The sequence below is a fragment of the Oratosquilla oratoria genome, chromosome 13 (assembly GCF_046742065.1).
Source record: "Oratosquilla oratoria isolate Oo_2021 chromosome 13, ASM4674206v1, whole genome shotgun sequence".
NCBI classification, from domain to species: domain Eukaryota; kingdom Metazoa; phylum Arthropoda; class Malacostraca; order Stomatopoda; family Squillidae; genus Oratosquilla; species Oratosquilla oratoria.
The window spans coordinates 68,992,115-69,002,177 of record NC_134789.1 but is presented as its reverse complement, the minus strand read 5'-3'; the positions used below and the strand labels follow the sequence as shown (position 1 = coordinate 69,002,177).

General features: G+C 37.6%; 1 protein-coding gene across 9 annotated transcripts in view; it reads left to right on the top strand.

The window, feature by feature from the left end:
* The first annotated feature begins 2,684 nt into the window (after nt 1-2,684).
* LOC143032481 (uncharacterized) overlaps nt 2,685-10,063 on the top strand; it is a 90,477-nt gene continuing 83,098 nt past the window's right edge. For 8 of the 9 annotated variants that reach the window (XM_076197328.1, XM_076197327.1, XM_076197324.1 and 5 more), the window contains exon 1: nt 2,685-2,782. The gene's annotated coding sequence lies outside the window, so the exon portion shown is untranslated. Of the gene's footprint in view, nt 2,783-3,102; nt 3,232-10,063 lie in introns of those variants that run through there. The other variant, XM_076197325.1, reaches the window with a different exon arrangement.

Genomic DNA, 10,063 nt, shown 5'->3' with positions numbered 1-10,063 from the left:
AGCCCATGGCATAGGAGGAAACATATTAGAATGGATTAGAGCTTGAATTAGTATCAGAAAACTACGGGTGACCATAAATGAAGTAAAATCTAGTGGAGCAATGTTACTAGTGGGGTCCCCCAGGGCTCGGTTTTGGGTCCCTTGTTGTTCATTATGTACATAAACGACTTAGACGATGGAATTAATAGTGATGTTAGTAAATTTGTGGACGACACTAAAATAGGACGCCAATTAGGTCAGGTGAAATGGCAAATGAACTTCAATATCTCTAAGTGTAGCGTGTTAAACGTAGAGCTACACAACCCCGAAAATAGATACAGCGTAGATAACACGCTGTTAGAGAAAACTGAATGCGAGAGAGACTTGGGAGTTCTAGTGAGTCCGGACCTTAAAACCAGGAAACAGTGCATTAGCGCCAGGAATAAAGCTAACAGAACATTAGGTTTCATTGTTAGGACGGTAACGAATAGAAGTGCAGAGGTAATTATTAAACTCTATCTAGCGATAGTTAGACCCATCCTTGACTATGCGGTACAGTTTTGGTCTCCGTCCTACAGGATGGACATCAATTTACTTGAATCAGTACAGAGAAGAATGACCAAAATGATACATGGACTCAGAAATTTGCCCCACGAAGAGAGGTTTAGGCACCTTAACTTGCACTCTCTGGAAAGACGCTGAGTGCGGGGTGATCTAATAGAGGAGTTCAAGTGGATCAAAGGCTTTAACAAGGGTGATGCAAACAAGGTCATCATATTAAAACAACAGGGCAGGACTCGCAGTAATGGTTTTAAACTGGACAAATTTAGATTTAAGAAGGAAATGGGCAAGAATTGGTTTACTAATAGGGTGGTCGACGAATGGAATAGACTTATTAACCATGTAATAAACGCTGAAACTATCAGTTGTTTTAAGATACGATTAGACAACTTTATGGATGGGGATGAGAGGTGGTGATGGATACGGAGCTGCCTAGTGTAGGCCTTATGGTCTCTCGCAGTCTCCTTCATTCTTATGTTCTTATGTTCTTAGCATTCGTGCTTCCTTGTTTTCTTCCAGTATTTGTTTGGAATGGCGGTTTATGTGTGTTTTGATTCTTTATGAGGTCATTCTATCCATCAAGTACCCGCACCTATGTGCAGGTTTGGGCAATGAGATGGTGAGTGATTATTCTCTGGGGGCGTTGTGCCCCTGGGTATTCATTCTCCTCCGCCTTACCACAACGGCACCCACAAGTATCAAGACACACCAGACCTCTGGTACCATATTTGGCAATGAAAGGTTACTTGAAGAGGCTCAACTAATCTTAGCATCAAATGGATTTAGATAGATAAAATGTGTATTGTTCTTTCTATACTAAAAACATGGTATTCCTAGATAAGCAAGTACATTTGCATTTCCATTCACATTATTTCTTCAATCGTCAGCAGTATGTTTATTTTGATTCAATTTTCGTGTATTTTTCTGATATGAACATAAAAAGAAATAAATGTGAATATCCATCATAATGGTCTTCGGATAAAAAAAAATATTTAGCTACTTCCGGGTTTCCAGAAGGAAAGCGGCAAACATTCAGTGTTGCGACGTACCTTTCCGGCAGCATCACTGGAAATATCTAGGTTCCCAACTTCCCATGCGCTAGTTATTTTTTGTCCTTCATTGTTTCTGTAGATTTCTGCCACTATGCACGCACCTATATAATTCAGCTGCATTATGTTTATTAGGCGCAATACGACCACTGTGAACTCCTACATGTAAACATGATTCTCACGCGGAAATTAATCGAATTTATCCATGCATATACGTAACAATTTGCTACCGTTAGATTTCGTTCGATTCTTGAACTAACTCACCGGAAGTTAAAATACGCCAGTTGTCTAAATATGGTTTATCATGTGGGTATCAAATTTAAAGTTTGCATTTCTACAGACCTCGTGTTCTATGTTAATTCTGACGAGCGAGTAAGGCTAAGGTTCATTAGCAGAGTTAAAGATATAAATTATATTAAAATAATTTATCAGCAGTGTAATCCTTCGTCTAGTTTTTGTACGAACCTCTTCTGGGTATTTGGTAAAAGAATACATTCTACGTTTCTCATTTCACATTATGGATCTGAAAAATAACAACAGGTCACCACGTGTTTCTGTACATTGAGCTTAACAGTAATTTTTAATATGTCGTTCATTTTTCATATATTTTCGTTCCACGTGAGTGACCCATTTCCAAATGTGCAACAGCAGTTAGTTGCTCATCAGTCTGTTATTATATGATAATTTATAATTTGTGTTACGTCACTCGACTTATTTTGTATATTTACCTCTTATTTTCATATAATCTAAATATATTCTTTACGAATATCGGGGCAATCAATATAAAACATACCAATAATATAAAAGTTGCTGTGTTGCGGAACCGTCTTATACGTGTGATAATTAACTGTAACGCATAGCGTTTGTCTTCTGTTTTTCAATGTCGTAAAAGCCGTAAAATGTGTTGGATTCTAAAAGAAAATACACACTAATCCGTGGTTATTGAACATAATTATACTTATTCAAAGTTTAGCACTTATGAATTATGGAAATATAGATTGCTATGTCTTATTTTACATAGGTTATTATCCATGCTGAGCAAAATATTTTCCCGCGGCTTTGTACCCTCTGGCTTTGCGACATCCATTTTACGGCAGGCCAGTGTTGGCCGAGACATCATGGCGAGTGGGATACGGTGCCATATTGAAGACTCATAATATTCTACAATTTGCAGTGACTTATTGCAATTACCCGTAAGTCATACAGTGTATATGGTTCCTTGTAATATGAGGAATGCTTTGGAACGTATTGAAATAAATGTAATGCAACAGTAAAGCGGTGATGTGTAAACAAAGAGGTTAGGCCAACAACCGAGTGTCGGTATGAGAAAATGTGCAGTTTATGCCTTCTACTGTAAAGCCTCTATTGTTTTGGTGCATGAAAATACGTGTACAAGATGCCTGGAGGATGGAGGATTTGTTTTTAAACTCAGAAGTCGACGATCTTTATTTAGATTTCTTTAAACATGCATAAAAGTGTAAAGGTGTCTATCGGGTTCAATTGTAGATGTGTTGCGGGGACGATTTAGAAGTGACGGGAAACAAGGGTGGCTGTTGTACAGTTGAGGCAATGGTGGTGCTGTTATAATTGTATGGAATATATACTGCACAACAATGGAGCTTCGTATTTATAAAACTCATAAGTTCGTGTCAATTAATTTGTAAATCGGAAGTATTTTAGTTTAAATGCCACAGTCAGAGTAAAAATATCAATCTATGAACCTCAGGTTGTTGACATCTGCTCAGGTACCCTAGTGATGCATGTGATGGCTCATACTTAGATTGACAGGTGTCTGTTAGGAAGAATTGGGAGGAAATTGAGTAATGGGTGCTCCTCATCTAAATTATGATGAACAAGAACGGATTGAAATGACTAATGGGTAGTATTAGGTATTTAGGAAGACAAACTAGACACCAGTTTTTCAATGGGTCATGGTTAGGTTATAAAAATTTATATCTTCTCCTCCAAAACTGAAAATAGTGTATATCTACCACCACCTGGTATACCCCAATGTATGCATATAATTTTAGAGCTGATATGGGAATTTGAAACATTATGCAGTCTACTGTATTTCCCATTTCATAGTAATTTATTGGTGGTGTAGTCACTTGGGAAACTTGTTTCATACTTTCTTTCTTAAGTATACCAGCAGGGTTTTTACCATTTCCAGTAATGGAACTTTGAAACAAATGCTAAACATAGATTTATGTAAAAGATCGAGGCGGGGCTATGAACAGCATTAGGAATTGGGTAGTAGAGAGATAGGCCTCCTTTTCCTTTTCTTTTTTCTTTTCTTCACTACTCTTCTCGGGCAAGGGTCACAGTGAATATCCTGAGCAGTACAGACAAACATTTCTCAATAATTTTCCACTTGCAAAACCCTTGGACTACATACATATTCCAAAGGCTTTTTCCCCCATACACAGGTGGTAGCCAAAGCCCTTGGGACTAGTTTTCATATTTCAGGGAATATTGTTATTCTAGAATTGCACACCTAAGTGGTGTATTAAAAAAAATTGAATATTTTTTGTAGATTAAAATATATCACTGTAATATGTTTCTCTCATTGGAAGTCAATAAAAAAGAACTTGCTCAAACTGGTCATCTTGACAGGTACAGTAGCACTTGAAATAAAAGACTAATTTTGACAGGTTAGACCAATTTATTCAGTCCTAGTACTACTATAATTCAGCACTGAAGATAGGTCCCTCTTCAGACTTCTCTTCACTTACTTAGTTTATTTAGTCGAATTTAGAGGGTCTTCCTTGTATCTGGTGGTCCACTACTACCTCCAGCCCTAGTATCATCTATCTGGTCTGGGATGGAGTTAGAGGCTGTTCTGCAGTATCCTGTATACCCAGGAACAGGAGGCTTATGTTCCACAACAAACAAAAACAAACATCTCACCTGGTAGAGCCATGTCCAGCCAGTTTGGATCAGAGAGGGACAGGCCCAAGAGTCCAAGACAGGCTACACGGGCAGTATTACAATTACATGATTATAAAGTGACTGGTTGGGTGCATCTTTCAGTGGTGATTATTCTATAAATTTAACAGAATAAAAGAAAAACACAAGACTGAGACTAAGAGGACAAGCACGAGGCCGTTCCTATAAAATTTAACAGAATAAAAGAAAAACACAAGACTGAGACTAAGAGGACAAGCACGAGGCCGTTCCTCCCCCCCTCAACTAGAAGTTCGTGTTAGCTCCAAGTTATCAGAAGTGTATCATTTAGGTTTTTTTTTTCAAGTAAGGAGAACAGAAATTATAATGTAATATGATTGAAAAAATTAGAATTTTTACTGATATATCACTTAGGTGTGCAAATAAAAAATTTACCCAGGGAATTCCAAAGTAAAGTAATTAGATATCTTTATTACATAGTTCTAGTAAAGTAATTAGATATCTTTATTACACAGTTCTACAAGATGCTTATCAGGCCTCTGGTTCATGCTTTATATTTATTGCCCTTTGGTTGTATATCTATACCCCTCTGACAATTATTAAGGTACTTTTCAAAAGTTATTATGTTCGGAGTACTGTGTGTACATGGAGACTTTTCCATCTGTCCACTGTTCTGTATATAATTCTGTTATTTCTTTTTGGACATTCCTTATATATATATATATATATATATATATATATATATCCTGTGGAAATTGGTGCAGAGTAGAAACATTTTTTGTGAATTCTCTTGTACACGTCTACCAATGTTTTGTAAAATTGATCATATCTCATACATTGTGATGTCAGTATGGGTGGAAGAAAAGGGAACATTATTTATTTGTTTATTTATGTATTTGTTTGTTATGTGTGGCAAAACGGGTAAAAGGAGAAAAAAATGCCCATGAAAGGCTGTCCTAGAAAAAAAAAACATATTCTAAGAACATAAGAATGAAGGAAACTGCAAGAGATCATGAGGCATACACTAGGCAGTTCCATGTCCGTTACCACCTGTCATCCCTATCCATAAAGTTGTCCAACCATTTTTTAAAACGACCTATATTTTCAGTGCTCACTACATAGCTACTATAGGCAATTCACTCAAAGAATCTGTCAATTATGTATTTTCGGTTGGCAGCTCTGCTCACCCTTTCCCCACTGAGCTGGCTGAAACTTAAAATGTTTTCATATTTCTTCACTTAGCTCAGTGACTATATGAGTTACACGAATTTCATGTACATCTAGGGATGAAGCAGTCCTTGTTCACCTATTTCAAAGCTTTCCATCTCGATAGTACAGAGAAAGTAATAATAGCAAGTATAAGATAAGGAAATAATTTTAATGTTTATACAGCATTTTACTTGATTATTGCTGTGTCCAGTCATTAAGAGGCTGGGTGTATAATTTGTCTTGATATAGTTATGAATATGACTGTGCTTTCTCATATCCCATAAAGTGACACATAAAAGAGAAAATGAAAGGTTTATATGATTATCTTTTGATACTGGACGGGTGGTGGGAAGCACAGCGTCTTGCTCCCTCCCTCCCTCCACCCTAATCAATCTCATGAGTCAAAATTGAACATGACTTAAGTACATACCCCTCATGGTTTTTCAATCTAGATTAGTTTATTGCTTTCATCATCTCGTATTCATTATCTTCTTGGGTTTGTGAATATGGTTGTACGAACGTATAGGGTCTGTGAATATGGTTGTATGAACGTATATGGTTGGAAGAGTGACACTCAGATTGGAAATTTAAATATGTAGATATGAAAAAGTTCGAGTTGCATTGTAGTGAAGGGTGAGCAGGGCTGCCAACTGAAAATGTAGAATCGACTGAGATTCTATGAGTGAATTGCCTATAAGTCCATTCCATTCGTTGACCACCCTATTAGTAAACCAGTTCTTGCCTATTTCCTTCTTAAAACTAAATTGGTCCAATTTAAATCCATTACCTTGAGTCCTGCCCTGTTGTGTTAATATGTTGGCCTCGTTTGCATCATGCTTGTTAAAGCCTTTGATCTATTTGAACACCTGTTTTATCACCCAATGTTAATGTGCTTGAACCTGTCCTCGTAAAGTAAATTTCTGAGCCCATGTATCATTTTGGTCATTCTTCTCTGTACTGATTCTAGTGAATTGATATCCATTCTATAGGATGGAGACCAAAAGTACTGCATAGTCAAGGATGGGCCTAACTATTGCCAGATAGTTTGATAATTACCTCTTCACTTTTATTCATAACCATCATATGAAACCTAATGCTCTGTTAACTCAAGTCTCTATTGCACTCCGCTTTCTCCAAGGTGTTATCTAAGCTATATATGCTTTTGGGGTTGTGTAATCCTACATTCTATCCAGCTTAGTAGTCCCTATCATACTTCTTAGGCACCTCATCAGAAATACATTCAAACTCCTCTATTATGTTCCATGTTTCCTCCCCGTACAGTGTTGTTGGCACAATCATGCCTTCATACAATCTCCTTAGAATCCATTCCCAAATGTCTTTCTCATTACATTTTTAATCTCCCAAGGCATTTACTTGCTTCTCTCAATCTACATTCAACCTCCACCCCCACTTCTCCCTTTCCTGCCTCATTAGAACCCACCTTTACCTCAAACCACTCACTCTCCATTTCTGATTTTAACACAAACTCTACTACTCTTGTAAAAACTCTTGACTGCTCTTAAAAACTTTCCTCCTATCCTATATATTTGCAATACCTCCCACAGTGCCTTCCTGTCTACCCTGTCATAAGCCTTTTCCAAATCCATAAAGGCCCTCAAAAAACATCCTTACCTTTTCCTAAAGCTTTCATACATATCTGCTTTACCACAAAAATCTGATTCACACCAGCCCTCCCTGTCCTTAACCCACACTGTTCCTCACCAATTACTCTCTATTCCTTTCCTAATCCTCTCAAGCAAGACCCATCCATAAACCTTCTCAACTACACCTAATAAACTGATCCTTGTGAAACTACTACACACATACTTGTCCCCTTTTCCCTTGTAAAGTGGAACTATACAGGCACTCCTCCAGTCCTCAGGCACTGTACCCTCTCTTAAACAAACAAATAACCTCACCAGCAAGTCCACCATCACTGTACCTCCCCTTTTTTTTTTTAGACATTCTGCATGACACCCATCTAACCCAGGTGCCTTACCTGTTCGCATCATCTTAACAACTGCCTTCACCTTATGTTTCCCTAACTAGATGTGATTTGTATTATATCTCAATCAGTTGCCTCAGGTCTTGTGCAGGAATCCCATGGCCAATTGCCTACTGGTCACAGTCACTGATTCAGCCCATAGATTGTTCAGTGTTTGTAATGCTGTCTGGAATGCTCTTGTGTAGTCTGTATGGGGGTCGTATTGGCTGATTCTGTTAGTACAGTTTGGTGATCTGAATATAGGCATGCCAGTGTTACTTTTGTCAGTTATGGAAGTGAATTCTCTGCTGGGTTGATTTTTAGGGGAGTTTAGTGGTCTAGAGGAGTGTTTGTTTTGTGATGTGTGTTTATATATTTGTATTGTAAAATCTACTAAAGCTAGGTTATTGTGAGCAAAATTTGACACTGCCAGAAGGGATTTCTCCCTGTCTTCTCCTTTTATGCATGGGGGGACGGAGAGGGGGGGTCGCTGATTTAATGAAGCGGCCTTGCTATGGATGTGCTGTGTATTGTGACACTGCTTCTGACCCAGGGCAGTGGACAGGGTGCAGGGGTGGCCCGTCATCCGGGAGGTGCTAAGATAAGAGGGAGGGTGGAGGGGTGTGGAGTGTATTCAGGGATGGAATGGGTGGGAATGATTTTATGCCTTTTCCTTTTTGGCTACCTCCCTTGTAAGAAGGAAAAAGCCTTGGTATATGTATGTATTGTAGGTGTTTGAATAGAATACTGTTTTACTTTTATGTATTATGGCCTTGTGTGATACAGTGTAAGGATAGGGTGGGGCCACTGTTCTGATCTATGGGATGGATGTGTAGATGTTCATTTGCTTTGATTTGGTGCAGCCAGTTATTCTTAGGCTTTATTGAGTGTTGTTTGTAGGTTGACCTTGTTTGTTTTCTTAGTTGTTGGACGCCTTTAGTAGTTTGTGATTACTAGCACTTCTGTCCGTGGAGACCATTTCTGTATCTCCATATAAACAAGAGATTTGAGGGGGGCAGTAGGAAGGAGGGTTAGATGAAAATCAGAAGTGATCATCTTTCTTTTTTGAGTAGGGATAAGTCTCCAATCATGAAACAATGTTGTATGACTTGATCTGTGAGGATGTTACAAAAGTCCATATTGACTGCCTAAAACATGCTCAGTCATCCCATGAATATGCAGGTATCAGAGTATAGCTCCCACAAGCCATCTGCACACAGAATACTGTTGTCTCTTTCCACTGTCCAAATACAGTGCCAATGTCTGATATAAGCATACTCTGCTTATTTCTGCCCTTAGTGTGAGGTACCCATGCATGGGGTATAGGTCGTGTATGTATTTTATATGAAGTCAGGTCAAGTACTTTTGGTGTATTGCTAGGTGGCGAGATTTGTAGAAATTGGAGCTAAGCAGTGCCACTGAGGACTTCTGAGGGGATGCAGACATTCTGCCTTTGTCAACCACAGCTCCAGTTCATTGAGACATGATTTTTTTTATGTTATTTTATTTTTTACTTTTACTCTATATCTTTGCTGGATTACCCCTGTAAGGTTGTCTGCATATGCGAGTGCCTTGGTATAGAGCTGTAGGTCTCACTATGTAGTATATAAAATAATGATACTTTTTTAATTATATAGAAGCCTCAAGTCTTCTGGCCATTGCTCTTAAGTTGTTTAGCCTTCTGGATTAACAAATTGATTTTAGTTAGTAGTTGTTCTGTATTGGTTCCAGTAATCTTTAGTGAAGATATAGTTTTGCCTCGAATATGGGTGTTTGCCAATATGGATGATGTGCTCTGTGATGTGATGTGTAGGGTCAGTTTGAAATATTTCTTTATTTTGTCATTAATGTAATCCATGCACTGAGGCTGGCTGCATAGTTTTTAGTCAGTGGTTTAGGGACTTGCAGCCCTATGCACCAGAGTCATCATGCAACATTTTCTTGTGTGGATTTAGACATTTATTGCAGTTCAAAAAGGAAGGATGATAAATTTTAATCTCTCTTCTCTCTCTCATATATAGATATATATATATATGTATATATATATGTATATATATATGTATATATATATGTGTATATGTATGTATATGTATGTATATGTATATATATGTATATATATATGTATATAAAAAATGTATATATAGATAATATATATATATATTTTAAATATTTATATATATATATATATATATATATATATATATATATATATATGCAGAGTCCACTAGGAAAAGGAAAAACACACGGAGTCCGAGCGCTTTCGTGATATATTCACATTATCAAGGAGTACAAAAAGATGAGAACAAAAAATGGAGATACAGAGTATAAGTAGGACAAGAGAGACATTTACCCTCCTCTCCGAAGCCTCAAAGCTCAG